This window comes from Lonchura striata, chromosome 3 (genome assembly GCF_050655825.1).
Source record: "Lonchura striata isolate lonStrDom1 chromosome 3, ASM5065582v1, whole genome shotgun sequence".
Taxonomy (NCBI): domain Eukaryota; kingdom Metazoa; phylum Chordata; class Aves; order Passeriformes; family Estrildidae; genus Lonchura; species Lonchura striata.
The window spans coordinates 80,785,652-80,812,344 of record NC_140705.1 but is presented as its reverse complement, the minus strand read 5'-3'; the positions used below and the strand labels follow the sequence as shown (position 1 = coordinate 80,812,344).

The following is a 26,693-nucleotide window of genomic DNA, read 5'->3' as shown; positions in this document are numbered from 1 at the left end:
GTTGTTTTAATTTTTTTCCAGAGATAACCCTGGAATTATCTTTAGAGCACTCAACATTCAATCCCCCTCTCTGGTTTTGCCTTTGCTTAACTCGCCGCTCTCTGTGTTGAGTGTGATTGGTGACATTTCTAAAGGAAGGCATCATGACTGAAAGTTGCCTCACTGTCAGTGTCCATACTGTTACAGTTTGGAGGCGATGGATTTTTTTTTTACCTTCTGAAATACCATAAAAGCTTTGGCTTCATAGAAGATCTCACACCGCTACAATATGATGACTGCAACTTGAGGGGGTGGCCTCTGCAAGCCACTGGCATATGGGTTTTATATATTAGGGTCTGTAGAGGAGATACCACTTGCAAGGATTTAGTGTGCCAGGACTGTGTGCCAGATGGTAAAAGCCATATGAGTTGCAGAGTTCTTTAAAGAATTTATTTTAGTTTGTTTTTGTTTATCATAGAGAATATCCTTCTGGGTTCATAAAGTTTCAGCATGTTCTGCCTTCTGCGTCATGGAGAAAAATATTAACTCCATCCTGAATCCAGGCCACCAGGAGAACAAAAATAGTATTTAGAAAAGGAGGTAGGCAGGCCGTTTCCTGGGACAGAAAAAAATAGTTAGTTTAAAATACATTCTTGCTATTTTAATACTAAAATGAATAGATTGTTACTGCTGTTGTTCTCTGAAACAATTTATTCAGAAGATTAAGCAGAGTTCTTTGAAACAAGTATATTTAAACACTCTGCTTTATCCTGTTCACTCGGAAATTTGAAGTTTTTCTTGTTATGGTGAATTACTCACATTTGAGTTTGGGCATATGTTTACTCAGTATCATGGAGGGGCTTCCCCTACCACACAGACAAACAATTGGTATAATATGGTAAACCCCGAAATTTGAAGTCAGGGGCCAGGGAAGCACGTGGGACGTTGGACTAGCAGGAAGTTCGGGAACAAGGACACGGGAGTACGGCACAGTGTGCATGGGCTGTAGGGGGGGGTCGCAAATCCACAACATTTAGTACTGCGATAAAGAGGACGCAGCATCAAGGTATTTAACTGGACTGTCCATCTTTGAAGCCAGCTACTGTGCCTGTGAAAATTCATCTAAACTCACCATTTCTTCACAAGAAAGTAGACATGCGACCGGCAGAAAGACGCCGCGCTGAGGGGACCCTGAGGGCAGAGAGGCCTTCGCGGCCTCAACCCTCAGGCTGAGGCAGGCGCAAAATGGGAGCTCGTCCTCATGGGCGCCGCGGCTGCCCGTTCGGGTCCGGGTTGGGACTGGGGCCGGGGTTCGGGTTGGGGCCGGGGTTCGGGCCCAGCCGGTGCCGCCAGGTGGCGAAGCGGGCGGGGCGGGCAGCGCCGCCGCCGCCGCCTGTTCCTGCGGCTGTCCCTGAATAGCTGATCTTGGGAGAGCCGCGGCCCCGCTCCCAGTTCCGCGCCCCTTATTGCCCGTTTGTTTAGCTGGGTGGGAAGCCGAGCCCCGCCTGCCAGCAGCTTCGGGGTTTTTCCACCAGCCCCGCTGGGTTTTACTAGGCTCCTCCTAGCAAAGCGTCCCGAAACGCGGGGTAATGCCCTGGTTTAAAATTGGTTCCCCCGGGGTGCGTTAGGGAGCGCGGTGCAGCGAACGCGTTCGGAGCTACACCCAGAATGCGGCGAGTTGATGTGAAAATGAAGTAATCGTAGGTTCAGTATAAATTCCTGTGTTAAACCCCCCACTTCATGCTTTGAATCTGAGTCACTTCAGCTAGACTACAGCTACCATTGACATACAGGCTATGGATGTGATCCAGGAAAACAAGATATTTTGGGACCAGTGAAGGGCATCTCAAGTTTGTATTGCTTACTGGTAAAATTATTCATTTTTGTTGAAACCTCCAATTCCTGGCTGAACCATGCTGTGATAAATAAGGGTAAAACATGGTTTGCTTGACTATTGATAGTAAGCTGCATGCTGGTTTTTGTGAGTGAGAGATCACTGCTGCTTGTGGAGGCGTCCCAGTCTAATCGCTTTTATAGACAAAATTGACAGCACAGCCACATGGTGTGCATGAGAGATGAAATGAATGAATGCTTTATATTTATGTTATTAAATTCAAAGTGTAAATTGGTAGTGAGAATTCTGTTGTAACCATCAAAAATAACCATCCCTTGTGCCAGTTCCCCATGTTTCCTGATACAGCTTGGTTTTCTTTTTCTTTTTGTCTGCTGCAAAATATAAAGACTTTTAGTCAGTCTCTCAGCCATTTCAGGGATTTCCTTTTTTTTTTTTGGCTAATTGAGGCTTGTTTTCAGGTACCTGGGCCTAAGTGACTTCAGTGGAATGGGCATTTATGCTCAGAATGCACTGAACACTGTCATTTTATTCTTAGTTATTTGGAACCAGTTTGCTAACTTAAATGTGCCATTGTACATACTGAAGTGATTGCTTTTTTCCTTTTTCTGTTCTTTTTCTCTGTAGTACTTCAAAGCATATACAACACAGGACAAAGTATAGTATTGAGAAGCTCCCAGTCAGACCTTACTTGTAGCTGCTGATCCAAAATGTTAAACCAATTTTTGATACATCTCATAATGGAAATGATTAATCACACAGAAGCTCTTTACAACCAAACAAGGAGATGCAGCCTATGCTTCCAGAAGGGAACAGATCCATAAACAGAGACAAGTTTATACAGAATAATTCTTACCAAACAGATCAAATTGGGCTTTTTTTTTTTTTTTTTTTTTTTTTTTTTTTTGTTAGAAAAGAATTCAGAGCTGTTTTTCAGAAGTTTGTGCAGCTGTTAGTTAGTTGGGTAGAAGGAGGTTTTGGCTTTCAGTGTAAAGTAAATATTTTCAGGGATCAAAGAGGTGGGAAATGGGGGTGAGGTGAGTTTGCATGTTGAGAGGTAGCCACTCAGCTCTGAGTGGGCTATTACACAAACAGGTATTATCTCTATGTTTTTGTCTACCACAGATCTAATACCCTGCCAGTGAACAAAAATGTATATTGACTTATGTTTTGGATAATTTGAATAAAACAAATCCAGAAAGAAGACCTGAGACCTGAGAAGTTCTTGTTTTTATGGTCTCTTTTCTCCCTCATGACTCCAAGACGTATGGTGTCTGGCCTTATTTTTGTCACACCTTTCTCTACTGACAGAAATGCTTTGAGTTTCATTTGGAGGGATTTGGGTTAACCACTAGCTAGAGGTCAAGAAATTCTCCAATCATGTGAAGATGAGCCCTCAGTCTGAGCATTGTTCTTCATCTAGCTACTTCACTTTGAGGTTTGTCTTAAAATCAAGTAGAAGGAGCTATAGGGTATTTTAGTTGTCTTCAGTTTTGAGAAGAGAATTATGGGGTCTAGGCATAAATATTCATACAACAGACATCTCTAAAGCAACAGCTAGAAGCAAAGGCTTAAGCCTGAAGGCATCTCACAAGGTAAGGAATGGAGGCCCCATGGAGGTCTTTCTCAGCTCTTTCCCAATAGTCTGACCAAAGAGAAAACACTACACCAAAATGTAGCTGTCCGTAGGTACAGGCAGCCAGATCCTGGAGATGGAGCAGGAGACAGGATGCAGAATGCATGAGAGCATTCAGGGCCCTGACAGATGTCAACTATCATGAACACAAGAATCAAAATAACTGCTCTGATATTTTTACACCATTCCTCAACACTTTCTTTATACACAGCAAAGAGGAGGAGATGTAACTTGTCCTTGTCACAGAAGAGGAAGAAAGCACAACACTCTCATCAGGCCTGCAAAGGCTGCACAGAACTCTTTCAACCTTAAGTCTGAAACAGATTCAAAGGACCACCTCAGCTTCCTGCCTGAACTAAGTATTTCCTCTGTCTCCCCATGCTTTTTGTCGTTACTTTCATGGGTCCTTGAGAGTTCCCTAGTCAGTCCCTGCAGCAGCCACCTTCTCTCCCCACAGAGTCTGCATTTGTCAGTCTTTGGTACAGAAGTCAATGACTTCTGCTGCTCTGTGCTGCTCTGTGTTTATGGAGATCCTCCCTTGAAATTATTTGGAGAGCCATTCGTGCTCCACTCCTTCAGACCATCTGCCTTAAGATTCCTCCTAAGGAGGATGTATTTAGAAAATCAGCCAACTACTCTAATGGTGGCTAGCCTGAGGAGAAGGTAAGAAGAGGGTGGGGAGTTTTAGGTATTGTTCTATTTAAATAATAATTCTCTATTAACATGTTTCTAAAATGGTTTAAAGCCTGAATGTATGTTTTTGACCAATCACTCAGTTTCATAATTTTTGTTTGTTTTTTTTTTTTTTAGATACAATCTCCAGTTGATTTGGTCTTAAAATAATTTTCCTTCATTAACTAAAATAGGTGATTAAGAACATCTTAACTATGCCTCTCATTCAGGAAAACTGACAGATTAATTATGTTCTAAAGAGCTATGCAAAACTGGAAAATTACTAGTGCTACTTGTAGTGTAATTTTGGCTGATATTAATTTGTTACCTTTTTCTTAATTGTATAAGATTACTTCTTTCTCTGCTGGGGATTTGAGCAGTGAGAATATTTGACCCATATGTTAAGCTGTGGAACAATCTTTTAGTACTTCTATGGAAGTTTTATTTTTCTTGTTTGCCTTAATTTAAACATAATCTCTGATTTGTCATGAGCAAGGAAAAAGGTCATTGAAAAGGATGACAATAGCTAATAGGTTCTATTCAGTGTTAACATGCCCCACCTGCTAGTAGTGTAGTATTTCTTTTAATAAATATGATAGAGTTCTTATGTCTAGAACTGGAAGAGTTTAGGTACTCCTAAAGCATAGAGGAGGGGGCACTGAAAAAGGGTCATGGGTTAGATGCAGAATTACTTTGGATAAGTAGGCATTTGAAAGAGCAGCCTCAGAAAATACCCTGCTTCCTAAGAATGCAATTTGTAACTTTAATAACTGCTCTGCATGGTAAAGTGACAGAAAATGAAGGGGATTTGTCACAGGACACATAAATGAGATAGAAATTATCTAGGTTTCACAGAGATTAATTAAGAATCAGTCATATAGGTAGCTACAGCTGGTGCTCATAGCTTTGTGTTGACTGGCCAGAATATCAAAAACTCATGGAGTTTCTTGAGTGTTTCTAGATTATTTGAAGAAATTGTTTGATAACAGTCCACAACTGTTTTGAAACAATTTCAGACACATTCACTAAAGCATGTTAAAACTTTTGCTTATCTCCCAGGATCACATGGATAAACAAGGCTTTTGTACATATATTTGAAAAAGCTTTGGTGAAAATTAAGCAGAATTTTATCTGCAAAGACAAACTGTATCAAAGTCCACCATACTGGCAACTTTAATCAAAGGCTTTCTAGACTTTATAATTTGTTACAGATAGCATGTATTTTGCACAGGAACTGGATAAATATGGTGGAGGAAATAGAATCTATAATGTATGCCTCCTAGACATCCTGCATCCATCAGTAGGATGTGCTTAACTTATAAAGGATGAAACAATTAGGATGAAGGTGTTGTCAAGAAGGGAGCATGGCAGTGCTGTTCTTGGAAAAAGGGACATAATGAAGAAATATATTGACCACCTGTAATGAGACAAAAAGTTTAGGGAAGAAAAAGGTATGCTGAAATTAAAGCTGATGCAGTTACTGGTGAGGAAAATGATTATGCTTTTTATTGGCCTGAACGGGTTGCAAATGAAAATGTTACAGTAGGATGTGAGTCTTTTAATACAGATGAAGGGCTGAGAATGAACAAATGCTAATTCCCTTCCTAACAAGCTACCTTTAGCTGTAGGGCATATACAGAATAAAACTTAGCTTTAAACATGTAATGGGAACCATGTTGTGTATGTGTTACATGTGGCTCTGATATTACTGAATCCATTACAATGAACAGTAATTAAGAAATATATATACTATATATGTATGTATATATAAAAATCATCCTGATTTATAAGACTTTGAGTTACTTGTTTAAAGAAAACCTCTATTTAAGTCCCATTGAATTTAGAGCTGTGCTTGAATCCTTTCTTGATCTGGGACCTTAGGCAGATTATTTTCCTTTTCTGGGCATCATGACTTCTTGAAACTCACATTTTGCAAGGCAGAGTCAATATGATATGCTGCACAAAAGTATTTTCTCATGAAAACTTTGTTATTGTTCCCATTTTCTTTCATCTCAAATAAAAATAACTCATGCTGAAAATGCAGTCTGTGGATATTGGCAATTAAAAACAAATCAGGAAATCTCTCTGCCCTGTGCAGAATGAAATTATTGGGTTGCCTACCAGTAAATACATGTGGTTCCTGTTTAAAGCAATGTTCCAGGTAAGTGAAAACGAGAAATCTTGGAGACCAGCCAGGTTTGCTTTTTCAAATGCAAGCAAGCTACCTTGCAATTGGCTATGCTTCTTCAGTGAAAAGGCAGGAAGAGGAGACATTAAAAATAAAGAAGAAGCAAGAAATAGAAAGAGCATGTGGGAACCTAACACAGCACACTAGGTACAGGTTCCACCTTTGTTTTCACAGAAGCAACCCTACTGAAATAACTACTGCAGGAAATAAACCTTGGTTTATAAAGATTTTCAGTAAACAAAAAATAACTGATATCGCAGTACCTCGAAGTGGAGGAGATGTGCCAAAGATTCTGATGTAGGACATTCAGCCAAGCTTATTGGTTAGTCTCATCAAAACAAATTAATTATCTTGTTTTTCACAGACCTGTTTCAACTGCTGTCTCTCTCTAAGCAGCGAGACAGTATACTCAATTTATGTAAAATATTTTCTATGAATAATCACAGTCACAAGGCTGAGATCCAAAACACATGTAGGCAATTAGTGAAATCTTTTATAGAGAATAAATACTGAAAAGTTTGATGATTACTATTATTAATATTGACTTCTGTGGGAATATTGAAATAGGCCTAAATGTAGGTAGTTAATATGGCTGCAATGCAATATGACAGTATAAAACAACATGGTAATTTGATGCTGCACACAGAGAAGCTGTATCAGAGGGGAAAGAGAGAGCTGCTGTAAAGTGCCAGTGTAAACACTACCTGGAATTCTCTTTTTAGATTGCTGGCCAGGGTGCATTGCCAGGTGACACCCAAAGAGCAGCAAAATACCAAGGAAATGTTCAAGGTAAGACTACAATCTTGAGAACACTTTTTTTTTTTTTCTGAGAATGACTGAAGAGAAATTTATTTTAAGTATAAGAAAAGCAAGGATAACAATTAGAGAACTTCCGGAACTTCTTGGTATCAGGGGCACTTGGTGTGCTTGGTGACCTTGCATACATTTTTCTCAGCGTCTCTCATTTAGACTAGCTGCTAGATATGATCTGATTGCAGGGAACTATCTCAGGACACTTGTCACCTCTGATGCTTGCAATTTAGCCTCATCAAAATGTGAGAACTATAGGCTGTTGAGGATATGGCTGCAAGCAGAGGGGAGTCACAGCAGGCACCGTTGGAGCCTGTCTCATTCAGGAAGGCTGGCAAGGCAGTTTGTAAGCTGGTGCACCAGAGAAGACCCTTGTTCTTTTGGGCATCTCATTCAAAGACAGACAAGGCCAACTTGCTGCTCAGGCAGAGTTAGTAAGTAGCCAGCAGTAGCAGAGCCAACAGCTTTGCCTATGCCAAAGGGCATAAGGACTGCTTGTAAGAGGAGAGATTTCTGCATAAACAGCAAATTCCTGCCTCCTTCCCCTCCTCCTTTTCCTCCTCCTCCTCTGTTCCATGGCTGAGAAAGGGGTGACAGTTTGCCAAAAGACAAGCATTACTAAATTTCTGTTTTACAGACACCTCAGAAAAGGACCACTGCTCCATCTCTGTTTTACCCTCAGACCCCAGGGCCTCTCCAAATTCGTCCAGCCCCACCATCTGCCCCAGTGCCCATTAGCTGACTTTTAAGTCCTTTCACTCCACGAGTGTGCTGACCACCTTAGTCTTTGCCCACAACCAGCTTCCATACATTCCCTGAGACAAGTCAGTTCTCCCTGTATAGTAAGTTGCTTTGAGGGATTTAGTTTTATCACCCAAAAGACAGATGATAACTCACATGAGGCTGATTTTTTACTGCCTCAAAGGGACATCCTAGCTTGGGATAGACAAACTGATAGAGCAACTTTCACAGGATGAATGTGAGTCCCAGACTAGGTTGGCATTAGCCAGCAGAACATCTCTGGGTGTGTGTGCAAGTCTGTAGACCAAAGCATTTGGGAGTCCCTCATGTATGTACCTCATGCATTTTGGGAGTTTGTACTCAGCTAGATTTCTGCTGATACAGTCTGGAGTGTAAGTACACAGTAACATTTGAAGCGTCACAAGTTTGGTTTATGCATTCTGATTTAGATCTGTCTAGAAGAAAACCTTCTTGTGCATTCTGAAGCAGCTCCACACTGTAACCCAAACCACAGAAAGTGGGGAAAATTTGAATTAAATCTTTGCTGTATATGCACTAAAAAATGATTTCCAAATATTCTTAAGAGACACTTGTAGGAGATTTGGTTTACAAAAGTCTTTGCAAAGAACAAATTAATTGTATCCATCAGTTTGCTCTTATCTATCATTGTGTTAATTCTTTCTAAGAACTTTAATGGGACAGATGTGTTTGCTATTACAGAAGCTGAATTGTTTAGTTCTTAACATTTTGTACTACTCTGTGGTGCTTTTCAACTCTCTATTAATTAAGTTCTCATCTGTTTTTCTTTCCATTAAGACTATAAACAGAGTCCACAAACATAATATTGGCTGTGTAAAGCATCTCTTCTCAATCTATCTAGTGAAAGGAGGTTGTTTTATGAGAAGAATTTTGAAAGGTCTTTGCTGGATTTTCTGCCTTTCAAATGTTTGTACCAGTTGGAACAGTGAACATGTCACTGAATAGATGGTGAGTAAAATCTTCCCATTCAATGAGACTAGGAGATCAGATACTAGATCAGACATCATGTCTGGGAGATTATCTTAGAAGCCTTTCTTGGTCTAAGTGTAATTGTCATGGCTCAGTGGGACAACAGGGAGCATAAATAGCGGAAAACAGAGGATTTCCTGTGAATATGTAAGAGGTAGTGGTGGGCATTGATAGGAGTCAATAGAAGAATGAGCCAGGGTCTGCTGCTGAGAAATGCAATGTTTGCATGTCTCTTGTATGGGCTGAAACTAAGGAGGGAAACGAAGTCCTAGGAACTGTACTGTGAGAAAAGAAAGACTAAAACTCTGAAGAAAGGACTTCTCTTGAATCTTAGGTTCACACATTCTGATCAGCTTTGCAGCTTGTTATTTTACACCCTTTCTTTGACTCCTAGCGATCATGTTCAGGTAAACAATGCTGCTTCTCAGAAAGTTGAGGGTTCCCAGGATATCCCTTTTCAGCAGCCAGAAGCTGGCAGTGCAGAGGTCTTCTGTGTGTGCACGAAGACTGCAGGTCTGTGAACTCTTGCTGAGGCAGAGACTGGCCTTTCTGCCCTACTACAGTGGGGTACCCTGACTGAAGAAAGGCTCAAAGGCATCTGGAGAACTGGTAATTTCAATATAAAGGAAGTTAAAATTGTGATCATGAGAATAAGAGCAGGAAAAAAAATCTTGTCCTTTCTATGTAGTGATGCCATGCAATACAACAAAGGAGCACTGGCACAGAGTTAAATCTGAACTACTGAGCTCTAAGTAAATATGCAGGAAAAGATACCACACAATAGGCCAGAGAAAGAAACATAGTTAATTCAACAGAACCATCTTTCACATGCATTTGTCGTGGGGAGAGATAATGAATTTTGATTTTTTTAGGTCTGATGCAGCCAAATTTTCAAAGAAATCAGGATCATTGATACTTTCTCTCTAACAGCAGAGATGTTCATCTGATAGGATATGATCTCTATTTGTCATCTGCAGTGCATGATGGAATCCTTTTGAGTCATGTTTTAAAAAATATTAATAAAAGCAAGAAGACAACTGGAAAAATTACAAAGAGAAAGTGCCAAAACAAATGAAGTAACTTTCTTTGAGAAAATTCTGAAGCAAGGCTTCAAGTGCAATTTAGGATATCACAGAGGAAATAAGATACAGGACAGAAGATAAGCTTTCTTCTGGAGCTTGAAATTAAATTGTGAATCAGCAAGGTACAGAAATGTAATGCAAATATTTCACATAGGAGATGCTGCAACTAAGTCCCTGTGTATATTATATAGCTAATTACTTCTGTATTTTCTGTATCAACCTAATTTTAGGTCTTTTTTAATAGATTCACAAATAATCTTCTGGTAACAGTATTAGTGGTTTAAAACATCTTCTCTTATTAGAGCTGGGAATCAATTGCTGATTGCTAAGCAAGTTTTGGTTTCTGAAAGGCCTATTTATTTATAAAATTTTGTCTTAATTAAGATTTAAGGTGATTTTTTTTCTCAGACAGAAAATGTCAGAGAAGGAAAGGGAAAATATAGATGCTTTTTTTTTGTTTTGGAAGTAAAAGCTTTTGATTTTTATGAAAGGTAGTGGTGTGTGACGATGCAGAATATCTCAGGTCAGAGAAGAGGCTGGAACTAAGATAAAATTGGGGATTGGTTGAGGGGCACTGATAAAAGGTAACCACTTCTGCCGCGCTCCCGCCCCGGTTCCCTTTATCTCAGCCCCGGCTAGCTCTTGTGGGGCGAGGGCGGGCGATGGAGGCACCCTCCGCCGCTCCCAGCTGGGGTTTGGAGAGTGCCTTTGTGGGTTCCGGGCAGCGCTAGCAAGCCTCGCGGTGGTAAATGAAGAGCGGATCCTGCTGGGGGCTAAGTCCGAGTTTATTGTAGCCCAACGGGGCTAAATATCCTAGAACGGTGCCAGCCAACAAGAACAAGCACAAGGTGCTTGCACTGGCTTATAAACTGTAAGGGAGGGGTATCCAACGACCAATGGGGATAGGGATAGGGGGTGGCTCCGGGATGGGGGGATATGGTGGGGTCCAATGGGGGAAGGGTATGGGGGGAGCCCCAGGTCCTCACCCAATCACCCGGTGCCCTGAGTAGAAGCTTCTGGATGGATGGGAAGGGGCACCGAGTGATAGACAAGGCACCCGGGGGGGGTAAAATGCCTCTTCCAGGGTGATGGATAGATACTGGGAAGGCGGGAAGGGAGGACAAGGCGGGAAAACTGGGGATAAACCAAGTTGCACACGGGGGTACAAAGGAATAAACCAATACATAATACAGGGATAATAAAACATATACATAACGCAACTCCACATCTCCTCCTTTTTTTGTTTAAAAAGAAAGAAAGGTGAAGAGGATAAAGTAAGTCTTTAAACGGGGTCTTCACAGTTACTGGGCTCATTTTGAAACTAGATGTTTCCTTTTTCTGGAAATTCTTCTTTTTGAAACCCTTCTTTGTTCAAGGGTTTCAGTTCATCACTATGTTAAAGCTTGTAAGAAACACAATGAGTCCCAGCAGCAGCAAAAGTCCTGTTTCTTTAGAAAGCAACTGAAATTAATAGTCGAGGTAGGGGAGGTCTAACTCAAAGGGGAACAGAGAATTTTCGGAGCCAGGGAGGGAAGAGGGGGGACCAGGTGAGGGGGACCTTTTCCGCCGTCGGAGGGCGGCGTACCCAACTTGAGGACTGTCCGGTTTTCTCTTCTGGGTCTTAGGGACATATGGTCTGACGAATTTGGAAGGGACCCATCTCAGGCCTGAGGGCGTGGATACGCAAGCGTACCCCCGTCCCCAGGTGACCAAGTCATAGGGTCCTTCCTGCCGCCAGGTCTCAGGGTTTTTAATGAGAACTGGCGGCTTTTCCCTGACCTTGCTCTGCTCGTAGGAATTAAAGTGCCTCGCGATGGGGGGGTTGAGGCACTCGAAGGAACAGTTTAAGAAATTGATGGTAAAAAGGGCCCGCGCTAACTGAACCTGGGGGGACTCATTTTTAGCTGACGACTGTTGTTGTTTAAGCATCCTTTTGATGCTTTGATGAGTCTTCTCTACCACGGCTTGACCTGTCGGGGAATAGGCGATGCCAGTTTTATGTTCTATTCCCCATTGCTGCAGGAAGCCTGCGAATTCCTTGGATGTGTACCCGGGGGCATTGTCTGTTTTTATCTGTTTTGGGACGCCTAGCATGGAGAAGGCTTGTATCAGGTGTTTCTCTACTTCTTTGGCCTTCTCCCCTGTGTGGGCAGAGGCGAAAACTGCTCCAGAGAAGGTGTCCACGGAGACATGGACGTACTTCATCCTCCCGAAGGAGGGGATATGAGTAACGTCCATCTGCCACACCTCACAGGACCTCAGACCCCTAGGATTAGCCCCTGCGCTCACTGATGGTAGTGGGAGCGACTTACAGGACGGGCATGTGGCCACAATGGCCTTGGCCTGGTCCCGGGTTAGATGGAACTGCCGGACCAGACCAGGCGCATTTTGATGGTAAAGCTGGTGGCTGATCTTTGCTTGCTGGAACTTGTCCGGGAGCGGCGCCAGCTGTGCGGGGGCGGCAGCGAGGGAATCGGCACGGCGATTGCCCTCGGCCAAGAACCCCGGCAGGTCGGTGTGTGACCTGATATGCATCACATAAAACGGTTGCTTTCGGTGGGAGACTAGCCTTATCAGCTTAGAGAGCAACCTGTTAAGGGCATCGTTGGAGACACCTTGCAGGATTGCATCCTGTGCTCTAGACACTACACCTGCTACATAGGCCGAATCAGTTACCAAATTAAAAGGTTCAGAGAACCGCTCAAAAGCTCTAACGACTGCGGCCAACTCAGCTACTTGAGGGGATCCTTCTACTTCAACAACATCTGCCTCCCACTGCTGAGTTTGAGGATCTTTCCAAGTTACTACTGACTTGTGGGACCCTCCGGACGCGTCCGTAAAAACTGTTAGAGCCTTTAAGGGTTTTTTGCTCTGAATTTGTTTTGTTGACAGAGTGAATTGGATTTCGGAATTGAAAATTTTGTGGGCCGGTCTCAAAACAGAAATTTTTCCGGTGTAGCTGTCCAGTGCAAACTGCAATGATTCATTCTCTTGCAGCAGGTGTTCTAACATTGCCTTTGTGAATTGGCCCGATTCTAATTTCAAAGGAATGTGGATGTGATCAAAGTCACACCCCGCCAGCTCCCGAATCCGCGTTCTCGCTTTGCGGATTAGCTCTGCCACCAGCTCTTGTGGCCGTGTCAACCTTTTGGATCGTGAATGACTCAGGAATACCCACTCTATGATGGAGAGTGGGTCCCTTTTGTCCTGATCCTTGCCCTTTCCTAGGGTGTCTGCCCATTGGAAGATGACACCGTGGAGGTGTGGCAGTCTGCCCAATATGATGAATCTGAAGGGCAGGCCCGGATCGTACCTGTGGGCCTGCCTGGCAGACATTGCCTCCTGAACCTTCTGCAAAGCAGCTTTGGCCTCTGGAGTGAGTTCCCTGGGAGAACTAGGCTCTTCCCCCCCTTTCAATAAATTGAAAAGAGGGGCTAGGTCTTCGTTGTTAATACCTAACCAGGGTCTCACCCAGTTTAAAGACTCACACAGCTGCTGTACGTCGGCTAGAGTCCGAATTGAATTTTTTATGGCCAATTTCTGCGGAACAATGGTCCGCTTGTTTATTTCTAAACCCAGGTACTTCCAAGGTGGCATTTTTTGAATCTTATCTTCTCGCAGCTCGAACCCTACAGCAACCAATGCACTGGTTGTCAGTTCAAGCGCGTGTGTAAGTAGATCGCTGTTGGGGGCACAAATAAGAATATCATCCATATAGTGCTGGATGATCACGCCCTCGGTGGCTGCACGCACAGGGGACAGCAATGAAGAGACGTACCACTGGCAAATGCTTGGGCTGACTTTCATGCCTTGGGGAAGAACTTTCCAGTGGTATCTCTCCATTGGGGCTTCTCGGTTGATGGAAGGAACCGAGAAGGCGAACCGTGGTGCGTCATCAGGGTGTAGGGGAATTTGGAAAAAACAATTTTTGATGTCAATGACAGCTAATTCCCAATTTTCTGGTAACATCGTGGGGGACGGCATCCCTGGCTGGAGAGGACCCATGTCTTCTATTACATTGTTGATGGCGCGAAGGTCATGAAGGAGGCGCCACTCGTCTTTGCCAGGTTTTTTCAGGACAAAGACGGGGGAATTCCAGGGGGATGTTGTTTCCTGGATATTCCCTTTGGCAAGTTGCTCCTTCACGAGCTCCCGAAGCGCTTTTAATTTCTGTTTATTGAGCGGCCACTGCTCTACCCACACTGGTGTATCTGTGAGCCAATTAAGTTTTCGGGTAGGACGCTCCTCAGTGACTGTTGCCCGAAAAACCTGGGGGGTCGGGATGTCAATTGTGACCCCCCACTGGGCCATCAGGTCTCTCCCCCATAAGGGTTCTGTGTAATCTAATACGAACGGGCGTAAATAGGCCGATTGTCCGTTCGGCCCTTCAAATTTTACGATGTTTTTTGATTGCTTTGCCAATTGAGAACCCCCTACACCTTGAATTTTCCCTGCCACGTTTTGCAATTCCCAGCGTGACGGCCAATCCCGTTCGGGAATGACTGTTACGTCTGCTCCTGTATCCAGGAGACCGCTTAGGTGTTTGTACTCCCCATCCTTCCGCATATAGCAGGAGAGCTTTGGTCTTTCCTTCCCTATGACCTGGGCCTGGCACACCTGGTAGCTCTTTTTTGCTGATTTTTTCCATAGATCCTCAGGGTGTGCCGGAGGCCCAGATGCTGGAATGGCTTGGGCGATGATTTGGCCCTTGGGAAGGAAGACTGGAGGATGGGGGCAGTGCAGCCACACCACTAATCGCTCGGTGTTCCTGGATGTCAGGGATGGTGCAATAGTGACTTCGAGAGGCGTGAATTTTGTGTCCCCAAGAACGATGTACTTACTGTGGAGGTTCCTCCAGGTTTCCGGGTCCTCTGTGTCGACAGTGATGGAGTGCCAGTCGCTGTCCCTTAGGTGCAGAGCCTCAGTCAGGGCCAACCTATATGGGGAGAAACCAGATACGATGTTAAGTATCGGCTTGGGCTGGTTCGGGCCTCGACCCAGCCAAGCAGCGGGAATGAAATCCACATCCTCCCTCATATAGGTTGGTTCGTCAGCCATAGTCCGGTGTGTCAAGTCCAGTGAAACGTCCTCAGGTGGGCATTGATGGTAGTCGTCCCTCCCCTCCTCTGATGTTATAGAACCCACCATATTTATGTCCTCGCGCAGGGAGGGACTGCGCTGATGACTTAGTTTTTTTGTTTTCCCCCCGAGTTGGGGGCACTCTTTTCTTGTCGCTGTTGTTTAAACCTAAAAAACTCGTCCCTCAGCGGGCATTGGGAAGCCCAATGTCCCTTCTGCCTACATAGATTGCAGGCCTGATGGTGCTGTTGTCCCCTCGGGGGTGCTCCTGTAGGGCGGCGATCTGGAGAAGGGGTGGCTGGCGGTGTCACGGCTTCAACGAAGGCTACTCTCTTTGTGGGTGGTTTAGGAGTCTCTGGAATGTCTTTAGCAGGAACTGTCACCTTCCTCGCACAGACTTGTAGCATGCTTTGAAGGGTAGGCTCAGGGTCCAGGGGCAGACTGAGGATTGCTTGCCGGCACGCGTCGTTAGCGTTCTGCCTCGCAACTGTGGCAAGCATCCCCTCTCGCAGCCTCTCGTCCGGGACCTGAGCCTCCATCGCGTGATGCAAGCGATCCACGAACGCGACAAAAGGTTCTAGGGATTCCTGCTTTAGGGACAAGAAGTTAATAACCGTACCGCTGGGTCTTAACTTAAAAAACGCCTTTTCTGCTGCCTTAGTGCTGACTTGCAGCGCCTCTCTGGGGATTTTTTCCGCCTGCTTGGTCCCCATTTTCCAATCCCCCTCCCCGCACAAGTGGTCTAGCGATATTACAGCCCCATCCTCATCCCTAGAGCTATCTGCATTGGCCCAGAGGTCAGGTAACACCTCTCTGATCTCCCGCTTCCACTCGGACTCCCAGATGAGGAATTCTCCGTGGGTAATTAAACAGGAGAAGAGAGTTCGCATGTCTGCTGGGACATATTCTTTGGAGTAGAGGGTTGCTTTTAATAAGCCTCGGAAGTATTCGCTTTCCATCCCGAACCCCTTCTTGGCCTTGCAGAGCTCTTTGATGGTCTGCTGGGGGATGGGGGACCACTGTGCAAGGGGCCTACCCCCCCGCCGCGGGGTACAGGTGACAGGTGCGGCCGAGAAGGCAGGCAGGGATTGGGGTGGATCGGGGTTCCCACGCTCCCCCCCCCGGAACCGAAAGCGTGGGAACTGGAAGTGGGGTCGTGGGAACCAGGGGACGAGGCGTGGTCTGGAGCAGGGGGAGTGGTATGGTGGGGACTCACCTCCCCGGGGGTGGAGCTGAGGGGTGGGGTGTTGAATAATTCAAGGAAGGGGGAGTTGACGGGGGGTGGAGGAGGGAGGTGGGCGGAGAAATCTGGGGAGCAGAAGGGGTTGGTCTGCCGGAAGGGATTATGGGAGGGGGGAGGACAGGGATCATGGGAAGAAGGAGCACGAGTGGCGGGAAAACCCACGCGGTCACCTCCATCTTGTGTCCTGGGGAAGGGGGAAGAAGGGGAGCCATTTCGTGGGGTTTGGGGATGGAGGATGGGGGATGAGGGATCTTCGGGGGTCTGGGATAACTGAAAACGAACGGAGTCTCTACGGGACGGGGCTGTACAGCGCGGGGAAGAAGGGGAACGGGTAGAAGCAGAGACAGTGCCTGCACCGCTCTGCGGGGTGTCTAGGGTATTCTCAGAGGGGCCAGAATCTGCCTGCGGGCAATGCCGGGATGCCTGTCTGATAATACCCGACTTCGGGAGAGAGGGAGAGTTTTGCCGCAGTTTTTCCGCAGCGCCCGCCGCAGCCGCAGCCGCGGGAGCAGCGACAGCAGCCGCCCCGTGCCCTGCCGCAGCCGCAGCCTCGGGAGCAGCGACAGCAGCCGCCCCGCGCTCTGCCGCAGCGGTGGCTGCCGCATCGTACTGCAGCGACCGGGCTGAGGGACAGGGAAGCGGAGTAGGGTTATATGAACTACCCGCCGAACTGGGGATCGGTTTGTTTGCGGCTGGCAGTGGCAGACTTTCGTAGCGATATTTAATTATATCGCGAATTTGGAGAGCCAAATGGGTGAATATGGAGAGAGAGAGATCTGACTGTCGCAGGATCTTCTCCGCTACCTGTTCCCAAAAAGGAGCTTGGTATAATTTAGCTGGCGAAATGTCAGGGAAAGTTTGCGACAACCACTGAACGAATCGTTTTACTTCAGATTTTTTAACCTTAATTCCCCCCACTAAAAGGATACCCACAACTTGGGAATAAATGCTCTTTTGCGGCACGGACAGCCTTGCACCCATGGCTGTTAGATGTTAAATCGTGCTGCAGCGCCTACGATTGGGAAAACACGAACGAAAAACAAAAGACCACACTTCCGGCTTTGTCGCGGTCCTTTAGCTTCTCGCCCGGAAAGGGAAGCACCAAAAACAGGAATTTTTTCCCCGAACCCCGGGGAAAAAGAAACCCACCAAAAAGGGATCCTTCCCCTAAACCCTAGGGGAAAGGAACCAACCAAAAAAAGGACCGGGAAAGCCCCAGGGGCCCCTATACTCACAAACCACAGGGGTCCGAGAGGGAAGGGTGGAAAAGAAAAACCAATCGCAGGGCTTCTCCGCGAGAGAATCGACTCTGGAGGTGCTTTCCAGAGCTGCCGATCCTGTCCCCAAGAGTGCCACCCACTAAAACGTGGGTCTGCTCTCGCCGGGGTAGCTGACGGCCAGGAGGACGATTCTTCAGGTCTGCGCGACCCTAAAATCCTCAAACGAGGGTCCAACGCCGCGAAAACGGGGCCGCTCGTTGGGCGCCAGCTGCCGCGCTCCCGCCCCGGTTCCCTTTATCTCAGCCCCGGCTAGCTCTTGTGGGGCGAGGGCGGGCGATGGAGGCACCCTCCGCCGCTCCCAGCTGGGGTTTGGAGAGTGCCTTTGTGGGTTCCGGGCAGCGCTAGCAAGCCTCGCGGTGGTAAATGAAGAGCGGATCCTGCTGGGGGCTAAGTCCGAGTTTATTGTAGCCCAACGGGGCTAAATATCCTAGAACGGTGCCAGCCAACAAGAACAAGCACAAGGTGCTTGCACTGGCTTATAAACTGTAAGGGAGGGGTATCCAACGACCAATGGGGATAGGGATAGGGGGTGGCTCCGGGATGGGGGGATATGGTGGGGTCCAATGGGGGAAGGGTATGGGGGGAGCCCCAGGTCCTCACCCAATCACCCGGTGCCCTGAGTAGAAGCTTCTGGATGGATGGGAAGGGGCACCGAGTGATAGACAAGGCACCCGGGGGGGGTAAAATGCCTCTTCCAGGGTGATGGATAGATACTGGGAAGGCGGGAAGGGAGGACAAGGCGGGAAAACTGGGGATAAACCAAGTTGCACACGGGGGTACAAAGGAATAAACCAATACATAATACAGGGATAATAAAACATATACATAACGCAACTCCACACACTTCCATCACACAGAGTTCAAAATACTTTATTTCACTGGTTGTTTGAAACAAGAAATACACCCAGTCTAAGAAGACTAAGAAAGGGATAGAGAATGCAAACACAACAAGGTTTGCCAAAAACAAAGCAAGCTCTCGTTAAATTAATTTATTAATTTCTCAGCATGTGAAAAATGTATCAGGCTTCATTCCAAAATACTCTATTGTTATTCTGAGAAAAACAGCTCCAAACAACCTTGGAATGTCTAAAACAGTTTGAAACGAATCAGTGAGCATTCACATTTTGGAACAGTTCACAAAAATGGTGGGAGGCATTATATACTTCTAACAAGTTTCAGATTTGACAGATTTGGGTCTTTACACAGAGTTTTGGGGTTTTACATTGAAGCCTGTTTCTCTTTTTGCTGCTATCCAAATTGGCTGTTGCCATGTTCCTGCAGCTGTCACATTTTACAGGAAGAATGGTACAAAATGAAAAACTGAATTGAGGAAAATTCAGACAAGGTGACTTCTGTAGGCTGCAGAGGAGGCATCCATGACCTGAGCCTAAGCATCAGTCTGTTGTAATAATTCATGCATTATCAGTGCTGAATAAAAAATAGTCAAAATAAGATCCATGCTGTTGTGACAGTTTAAATAGAGCTTTCAATAGCCTGCATCCAGCTGAGGGCCTGGTGGTGTGGGGTGCAGCAACTCAGGGCGTGCATGTGCACTGTTCTGGGATGCTTTTTTACCAGGTGCAGATGGTGTATTGTGGATTATAGGGTGCAGCATGGTTCCTCATGATGTGACAGCATCCACATCTCCCTCTGGAGATGTCTGCAAGTATCTGGACTCCCAGGAGAGGAGAGCTTGTGATCCACACTCCACTGTAGATGTGTGCGCATGAATGTGTGCTTAGTTGTGTGTAGGGGCCAAGAGTCCTTCTTGGGATTACTTGTAGAAGGTGATTTAGAAACTTGTGGGTATTTATGAGCATTTCATGGTATGTAAGATTATGGTTTATTTGTTTTGTTATTGATATTGGTCATGACTATCAGTTAATGATGTCGTTAACAAAACACTATGATTCTGGTTTGGTTAAGCTATATGCAATGAGCAGTTTTCCCTGGGACAGGAGAAGAGAGTAGAAATCTCTTCTATTTCAGGAATAGGAGAGAATGCAGGTTGCAAAAGAAGAGTGGATAAGCAGCCCTACATTAGCAATACAGATAAGGTGGAAGAGGTGGATTCATGGGCTACACAGAAGAAAAAATAGAAACTAATATAGATCATGTTTATGATAGGAAAATTAAGCTGAAGAGTGAGATCTGGAGAATTTTTTGGACAAGCCCTGCAGAAGCACTTTCTCTTACATGTTGGTGGGAAGTAAAGGTGAAAACAGAAACTATCCTGGATCAAGGGTACAGTCAGTATTAGCTGCATTTGAAGACATTGGGAAGATACATCATTAGAGTCTGACAGCTCATGGAACAACTGAAGTTTCCAGCTGAGGTAATGAAGAGGTAGAAAGAGCAAGGTCTGGGACTTAATAAGGGAAAGGACAAAGGAGAGGAGTTAAGTTATAAAAAAAGCATAGACAGAAAGGCTCATTTCAGAAGTGGAGGTAAATCTACTGTTGTTTATCATGGCTTTGGAGAGAAAAAATACTTCAGGTGTAGACTTGAGCAGTAAGAGCCAGGTTGCGCTAAAAAGGAGCATGACTGCTCCATATCCTATGACTATATCTGTACCACTGCTGCAGCACTATCTTGTCTGTGCATGCAAATGTCTGGCAACAAGACTAGAAGCTGAACCTTGAATAAATTGCAAAACTTTGGTAATTTTCAGGGAAAATAGGAAACGTGTGGCATCACTAAGATTATACCAATAAAAAACCCCTACCACTTTTTACAGCCATCAATTTATGGGATTCTATGTTTATGTAGTGGCATTGTTTATTATGCTTACATAGTAGCTATTTCATCTTCAAAATTGCTCACTTTTAATAATCTCTACAGATTTTTGGCTACATTGAAATGTTACATTATTGAATATTTCTTTCCTAATGGCAGGTAAAATCTTTTTCAAGTTGATGGTTTGCAATCTGAGACTAATGATTACATTTCTGACCAAAAATTATTGGAAAATAACTGAAAACTATTTTAAATGTGCTGATTTTGAAGTATGGGATGGCTTACTGAGACTCTTAGTGCTATTTCTTATTGTGATACTATAACTATAATTCATAATTCTCAATCATTTTCAAATCTTTCAATAACAATCAAAGCCCTGTTCCTTGCATTTTAATTTTGATAAAGTTTAGCAGTATGAAAACATATGTATGAATATTGAAATTATTTTTATATATTTTTAGTATATATACCTTTAAGTCATGAGGAAATTTATGTAGAAAATTTTGAAGGAAAATATAATATTGTGATATTTTTACATAAGGTGTAACTGTGAAAGTTATGATTAGATAGGTGAAATAGCAACCATTATGAAATAAGTGGGCTCTTGCTTTCACATGTATTTAAAAATCTAATGTCAAACTGACAGTAACTAAAGTATTGTTGGAAGGAGTTGGTTCAGCATGACTTCTAGTAACTTTTGTTCCTTGTTTGTTATTTTCTTGAGTTGAACACTTTTTTTTCCTTTACTGGTTTTATGAAAAGTTTGTAAATTTTCATAGCTCTTCCTTCCCTATAATAAATTAAAAGGCTTAGGGAGGAGTTTCTCCCTTGAGTTACTTCTAAGTTGCAAAAGTTTTGGCACAGCGCACTTTTAATGTTCAGTAACTTTCTAAAGAATAATACAAGCTTTCTGAGAGACCTGCAACAGCTTCATCCTGTAACTTTGGGACTGCATTCACTGTTCCAAAGAGGAGTGGTGTCGTGGTTTGACACGGAAAGAGAATTTTTTCCGGAAGGAAGAGGTCAATTTAGATATTGACCAATTGAAGATGGACACACCTCTGAGAACACAGAGGGGTTAAAAGCAGAATTCCCAGGGGAACTCGCTGTCTTTGGTTCCGGTCAGCGTGCAGTGCAGCCTCCCCTGCCCAGCAACGAGCTGGGTGGGGGAGGGGAAGCCCCATGGCCTGACAAAGGTAGGCCCAAGGGTGGAGGGACTGGAACCAGGCCCCTGCAGATGGAAGGGTGGAAGAAATCTGGGATGTTTCCATTTCCTCCCCCCCGCGAGTTTCTCTCCCAAGAGGGAGAGAGAAAGAGACAGCGGCAGTTCTGTCAGCAATTCCACCACAAGGAAGGAGGAGCGGGGGGAGCTGCAAGGTGCCCAGTGCGTGGGAGTTGCTGGATGTCCGGGCATCGAGCCAGGGATGTTCGGACTTAACCCTTCCTTGAGAAATGAAAGCTTGTGAATTTTCCTTTCCCCTCCTCGGTTTGAAAGAGAGGAAGAGTGTGGGATGATTATTCTCCTTCTGCACGGTTGGGGTGTAGTGAGGCAGAGATCTCTGACGCTTGCTCTTGGGGAGAGGGGTTTATTGGAGAATTCAGGAATGCCCAAGCCTCGTGCTCTCAGGCGTAGCACGTGGCTGGGCTTAGGAGGACGGGGGAGGGGAGAGAGAAATGGAGGGTTTAGGAGAGGGGAAGCCCCAGGGAGGGAGGGAGTCCTAGAGGGGGAGGAGGGAGGAAGTCCAAGAGCGGGAGGAAGTCCAAGAGCGGGAGGAAATCCAAGAGGCTGCATGGCCCCTCGGAGCCCCCTTTTCAGGGGCTCCCAGGTGGGCTGGGACAAGGCATGGGCCAATGGGGTTACAGACTCTGTTTTAGGGGCAGGTACAGAGGTGCGGGATGAACCACAATCTTTTGCAGGGTGGGATGGAACAGTCCATTTCACTCCAGGATTCATCCAAGGGTAGAAGTGACATTCGGCTAGCTAAGATAACAATCATATCTATCTATCCTCTGCAACAGAAGAGGGACACCTTGGACCCTAGGGATGTTGGAAGGAGGAATTCTAGATGGGAGGGGGACAAGGAGTGGCTTTTAGCTGGACTTTTCCGTGTTAGCCACAACCTGAACCAGTCTTCTCCTCCAAGAGGGACTGTGTTTTGGGAGGATGCCAGTGAGTCAAGAGACCTGCTTCAGCTGGGAAAAAGACAAAAGTGGAGTGAACAGAGAAAAGGTTAGGGGGTTTGTGGTGGCACCCCCTGCCCTGGAAAGGAAAGAGAAGAGAAGAAGATCTCTGTTCTTGAGCCCTCGGCCCCAGGGGAAAATGGGGGGGACTGTGGTCCCAAACAATGAAAAACTGAACTGTTGTTTTCTCCCCTCTTGGCAGGGCATCCTTGAAAGGAAAAATCCTAAAAGCAGTCTGTCCATCCATGCATTGCTGGTGAGAGCACTGTGCATGGAAAGGAGAAGGGTCACCATGGCAAACTTTTTTCTCCGGGCAGTGCCATGTGTGACATGGAAACACAGAATGTGGAGCTGTGTTTCTTGGGGGGTCTGTGGCACAAGAGAGACTCTGTTCCCTCGATGGACTGAGTATTGATTGTCTGGAGGGTGGAAACCTGATTGGGGTCCAGATTGTGTCTCACTGTGGTTTGTTGGAGTTGGGTGGTGGGGGGGAGGAATGCTTTGCAAGGTTTTCATTTGATCTTTGTGTGGTTTTTTTTCCCTTCTTTAGTTTTCTCTTTTCTTTTGTAGTAGTAGTTTAATAAAGTTTTTTTTCTGTTATTAAGCTTGGGCCTGCTCTGCTCTGTTCTAGATTCCCCTTCACAGCATTCAAGGGAGGGATCACATTTTCATGGGGGCACTGGCATTGTGCCAGTGTCAAACCATGACAAGTGGCCTTTCAATTTGGCACAGAGATGGTGTGGTCTGATCAGTATTGTCAAGACTTTGCTTCTCACAAGTTATTGGAATGAGGAGGTAGCCAAGAAAAGTTGCTATGGTAAAGAATTGTTTTGATAAAAAAAAAAAAAATAGGAAGGAGACAGCACAGTCCTACTACCAAGAATGACTCTGTTGTGATGTTGTATTATGAATCAAAATAATGTAAATACTGTGTTAGTAAAATGACAGCCCTGAAGGCAGTGGTGATGTAGAGCTGAAAACAGATTAAGGTGAAAAGAAGTGAAAGAAAGTGGGAATTAATAAAGACAGGATGGCAGATTTAATTTTTAGATCAGACCTATTAATTTTCAATTGGTAGTGACTAAGCTGTATTATATGAATGGCAGTAGTTTAAAAAGGAGACCAAACTTCAGGGAAAAACCTAATGAAACGGTAACTAATTATTACATAGGTTTTGAGCCCTCCAGAGTGTTTCCTATGCCTATTTCAAGCCTTTATCCTCTGCATTATTTAAATTATTTTTCAGGTAAACCAGGTTGGCTTCATCCTATCATTGCAAATTTCTCATATAGTTAATGAAGCCACTGTCTTTGGGGTGGCTGGTCCCCTCCCCTCCACTCAAATTCACATAACAGTGGTCAGATATGCAAACCATCCTTTTAATTCAGTGATGCCAGTGAATTTTACTGGATTGGAGAGTGCTCCTTATTTTGAAAACCTTTCTTTATTGGGTGGAGAACCAAGTTTGACAGAGTGTGTTCTTGCTTGGAGATCTGTGCAAACCAGCATTCATCCAATTTGCTGTCAGCAGCTTATAGTCATGCACATCTTTATCAGATGCTGTGCTTCCAGACAAGAAGATATATTGATGATTTGCTTTTTATTTTCCCTTTTTTTTACTAAACTGTGCCAGCCCTCAACAGAGAGAGTAAGGAAGAGGGAGGAAGAGGTTTTTACCTTGGCTGGCACAGTGCAGGTAGTCCAGTGAGAATCACTGCCCAGGTGACACAACAAGGGATGGATCTTGTGAGACATTATGTCACATAATGGAGTGTGGGATTGAGAAAGAAAGCACCCAAGCCAGTGGAGGTTGGGCACTGGGGTACACAGGACTGTGTCTTCACAGGCCCAGCTCTAGAATAGGCCAGAACTTGTGATGGATCTTTTACGTTTCAGCTGCTGGAGACTGGGGAATTGTAACAAGAGTTTGGGCAGTGAACACAAAAAAGTGCTTTAACTGCCAAGAGTGTAGTGTTTATTGTGATCGTTGCTGTAGGGGAGCTTAGACCTACTGAACAAGACATAAATAAATTACCTGTAATACCCTTCTCTTACACAATGCTCTCCACCCATAGATTTCAAAGAAATCTTCTTTCCAAAGAAGCCCGAAATTATTATTCATACTATTCTGAGGGGGAGGCAGTGGTAGAAGACAAGGGAATGACTTCTTCATGGTTACATAGCAAAGCAGTGACATAGCTGGGATAAGGGCACCATTCTCCCAAATGCCATTGTGCAACTATGCATATGAGAAACCTGCCTTTCCATAGGTACTGGTGTCCTGCTCTCTATAAGGGTTTTTGCTGGTACTAGGAATGTGTTTCTTAATATTTCAAGGTAAATAGTAAAAAAATCTGCTAATCTGATAACTAGCATAGGGTGATTTCATGCTTGAGCATAGAATTAAATTAACCATGTTCACAGTTCTTAAGAACTTGACCAAAAAGTGGAATCCATTTTGCCTTTTCATTCTGTGTATCCATATGACTCTCTAACAACATCTGTAGGAGATCACTGATAGCCTGTGATCTGTTCTTTCACCTTTGCAGATAATTTGCACTTTTGGTTTTTTGCCTAAATTGTTTGATGGATGATACAGAATTGCTGTCTTCAGTAAATTCTTTATGGTGTTATTGCAGGCTCAAAAGCTCAAACCCATTCACTTTCAATGGAACAGCAAAATTTGTAGCTAACAAGTAGATTTCAGCCTTTATTTTTTGAGTGGGCTAGAACTACATCCACAATGGCCACTCCTCAATGTGAAATGATTCAAAATAGCTTTAGCTGTTTCTCCAGACCATAGAGAATAATATAAGTATATATTATAGGGTATAGGGCCTATAGTATAGGGCCATGCACCAAGGCAACCAGAGATGAAAAAGCTATGGAAAATTTGCAATGAAACATTCCTGGCATCATCCTTCTAGCAGAAATTATGTGCAACAAAAGGACAATTGATGTTAATAATTAATTCAGCTTTAGAAAGGACTTACTATGTTTTCCTTGATTGAAATGATAGCTAAATGATGTCTGTCCAAGATTTTGTGTGCCCATTGGGGAAGATGTAACATTGATCTGCCTAGAACCTCTAGTAAATCCATGACTGCCTTAACACATCATTAACAGAACAGTTTAATACATACAGTATTAAAGTGATCAGATCCACTGAAAGTCAGCCAAGCAACACAGAAACTCATTTCCAGAACTCCCTTCTACCTCTTTATAGTTGCCCTCCTTGTTTGCTCCAAAAACCATGTGGGGAGAGAAGGTCCTGAATTCTTCTTACCTTTTTGCCTGAAATCAGGAGCAAATTTCCAAGCTACTCTGCATGTCTTAATTTTAGGCTGATATAATCTGTTCTTTTTTTCTTTGGCCTAGGTATTGTTTCAGCATGTTTATGCACTTTGTCACATGTGCAGTCCAAGGTATGGAGAAAAATCTTCTTGCACCTTTGGGCTGTGCCTTAACTGTTCTGTTTGGAGCTTTCTGTGGGCTTAGCACTGATCAGTTGTTGAAGACAGCACAAGTCTAAAAACTAAGGCTAAAACTGAATGAAATATTCCCCAAGAGCCCTCAGAAACATGAATAGGCAGGGAATTCTACATTCCTGGGGCAAGGAAATGGCACAGGTGTTGTCAGTGAGGAGTCTGGGGAGCAGCCCCACCATTAGGTGTGCCAGTGGGGTGGATGGATTATTGCTGCTCCAAGAGTGCTGACAACCACTGCTGGGCTGGGGCTGGTGCTTCTGGACTCTTCTCCAGCACCCCCAACTCCTCCGGTCTCTTATGCAGCTGTGCCTACATTCACAAAGCCAGGCAAGAATGGGGCTGAATGCAGCTGGTGGCAGCAGTTTAAATCAGAATAAATGATGCCTGTATGAGAAGCCTATGAGTTGCTGTTAGATCACTGGTTCTATTTACCTTGTCTGTCTTCATTTTGCAAAGTGAAAGTCTATTAAGAATAGAGTTCTTAAATGCTTTTTGGCCACACATTGAGAATGGGGAAGAAAACTATTTACTGAGGAATTTCATCTGAAATCTGGAAAACTGCTTGCCAAAACACAAATGAAATGAGCACCCTATGCCACAGTCTTTAGGAAACACTGCATTTAATTTTATTTTAGAAGCAACTGGTTATTGCTGGATGGTGACAAGGCAGAGGATGGCAGTGGAGGGGTCACCCTTCCACAGAGCCATTTACCAAGTT

At 44.6% G+C, this 26,693-nt stretch overlaps 2 long non-coding RNA genes across 3 annotated transcripts in view; one reads left to right on the top strand and one right to left on the bottom strand.

Moving 5' to 3' along the window:
• Window positions 1–407: 407 nt before the first annotated feature.
• Window positions 408–1,458, bottom strand: LOC116183468 (uncharacterized). Its single transcript, XR_004148103.2, has 2 exons — window positions 1,112–1,458; window positions 408–595 (listed from the first exon to the last, which is right to left on the bottom strand). It is a non-coding gene; the product is annotated as an uncharacterized LOC116183468 (long non-coding RNA).
• Window positions 1,459–1,581: 123 nt separating this feature from the next.
• LOC110469413 (uncharacterized) overlaps window positions 1,582–26,693 on the top strand; it is a 99,154-nt gene continuing 74,042 nt past the window's right edge. For both annotated transcript variants that reach the window (XR_014954394.1, XR_014954395.1), the window contains exon 1: window positions 1,582–7,116. This is a non-coding gene — a long non-coding RNA (uncharacterized LOC110469413). The remainder of the gene's footprint in view (window positions 7,117–26,693) is intronic.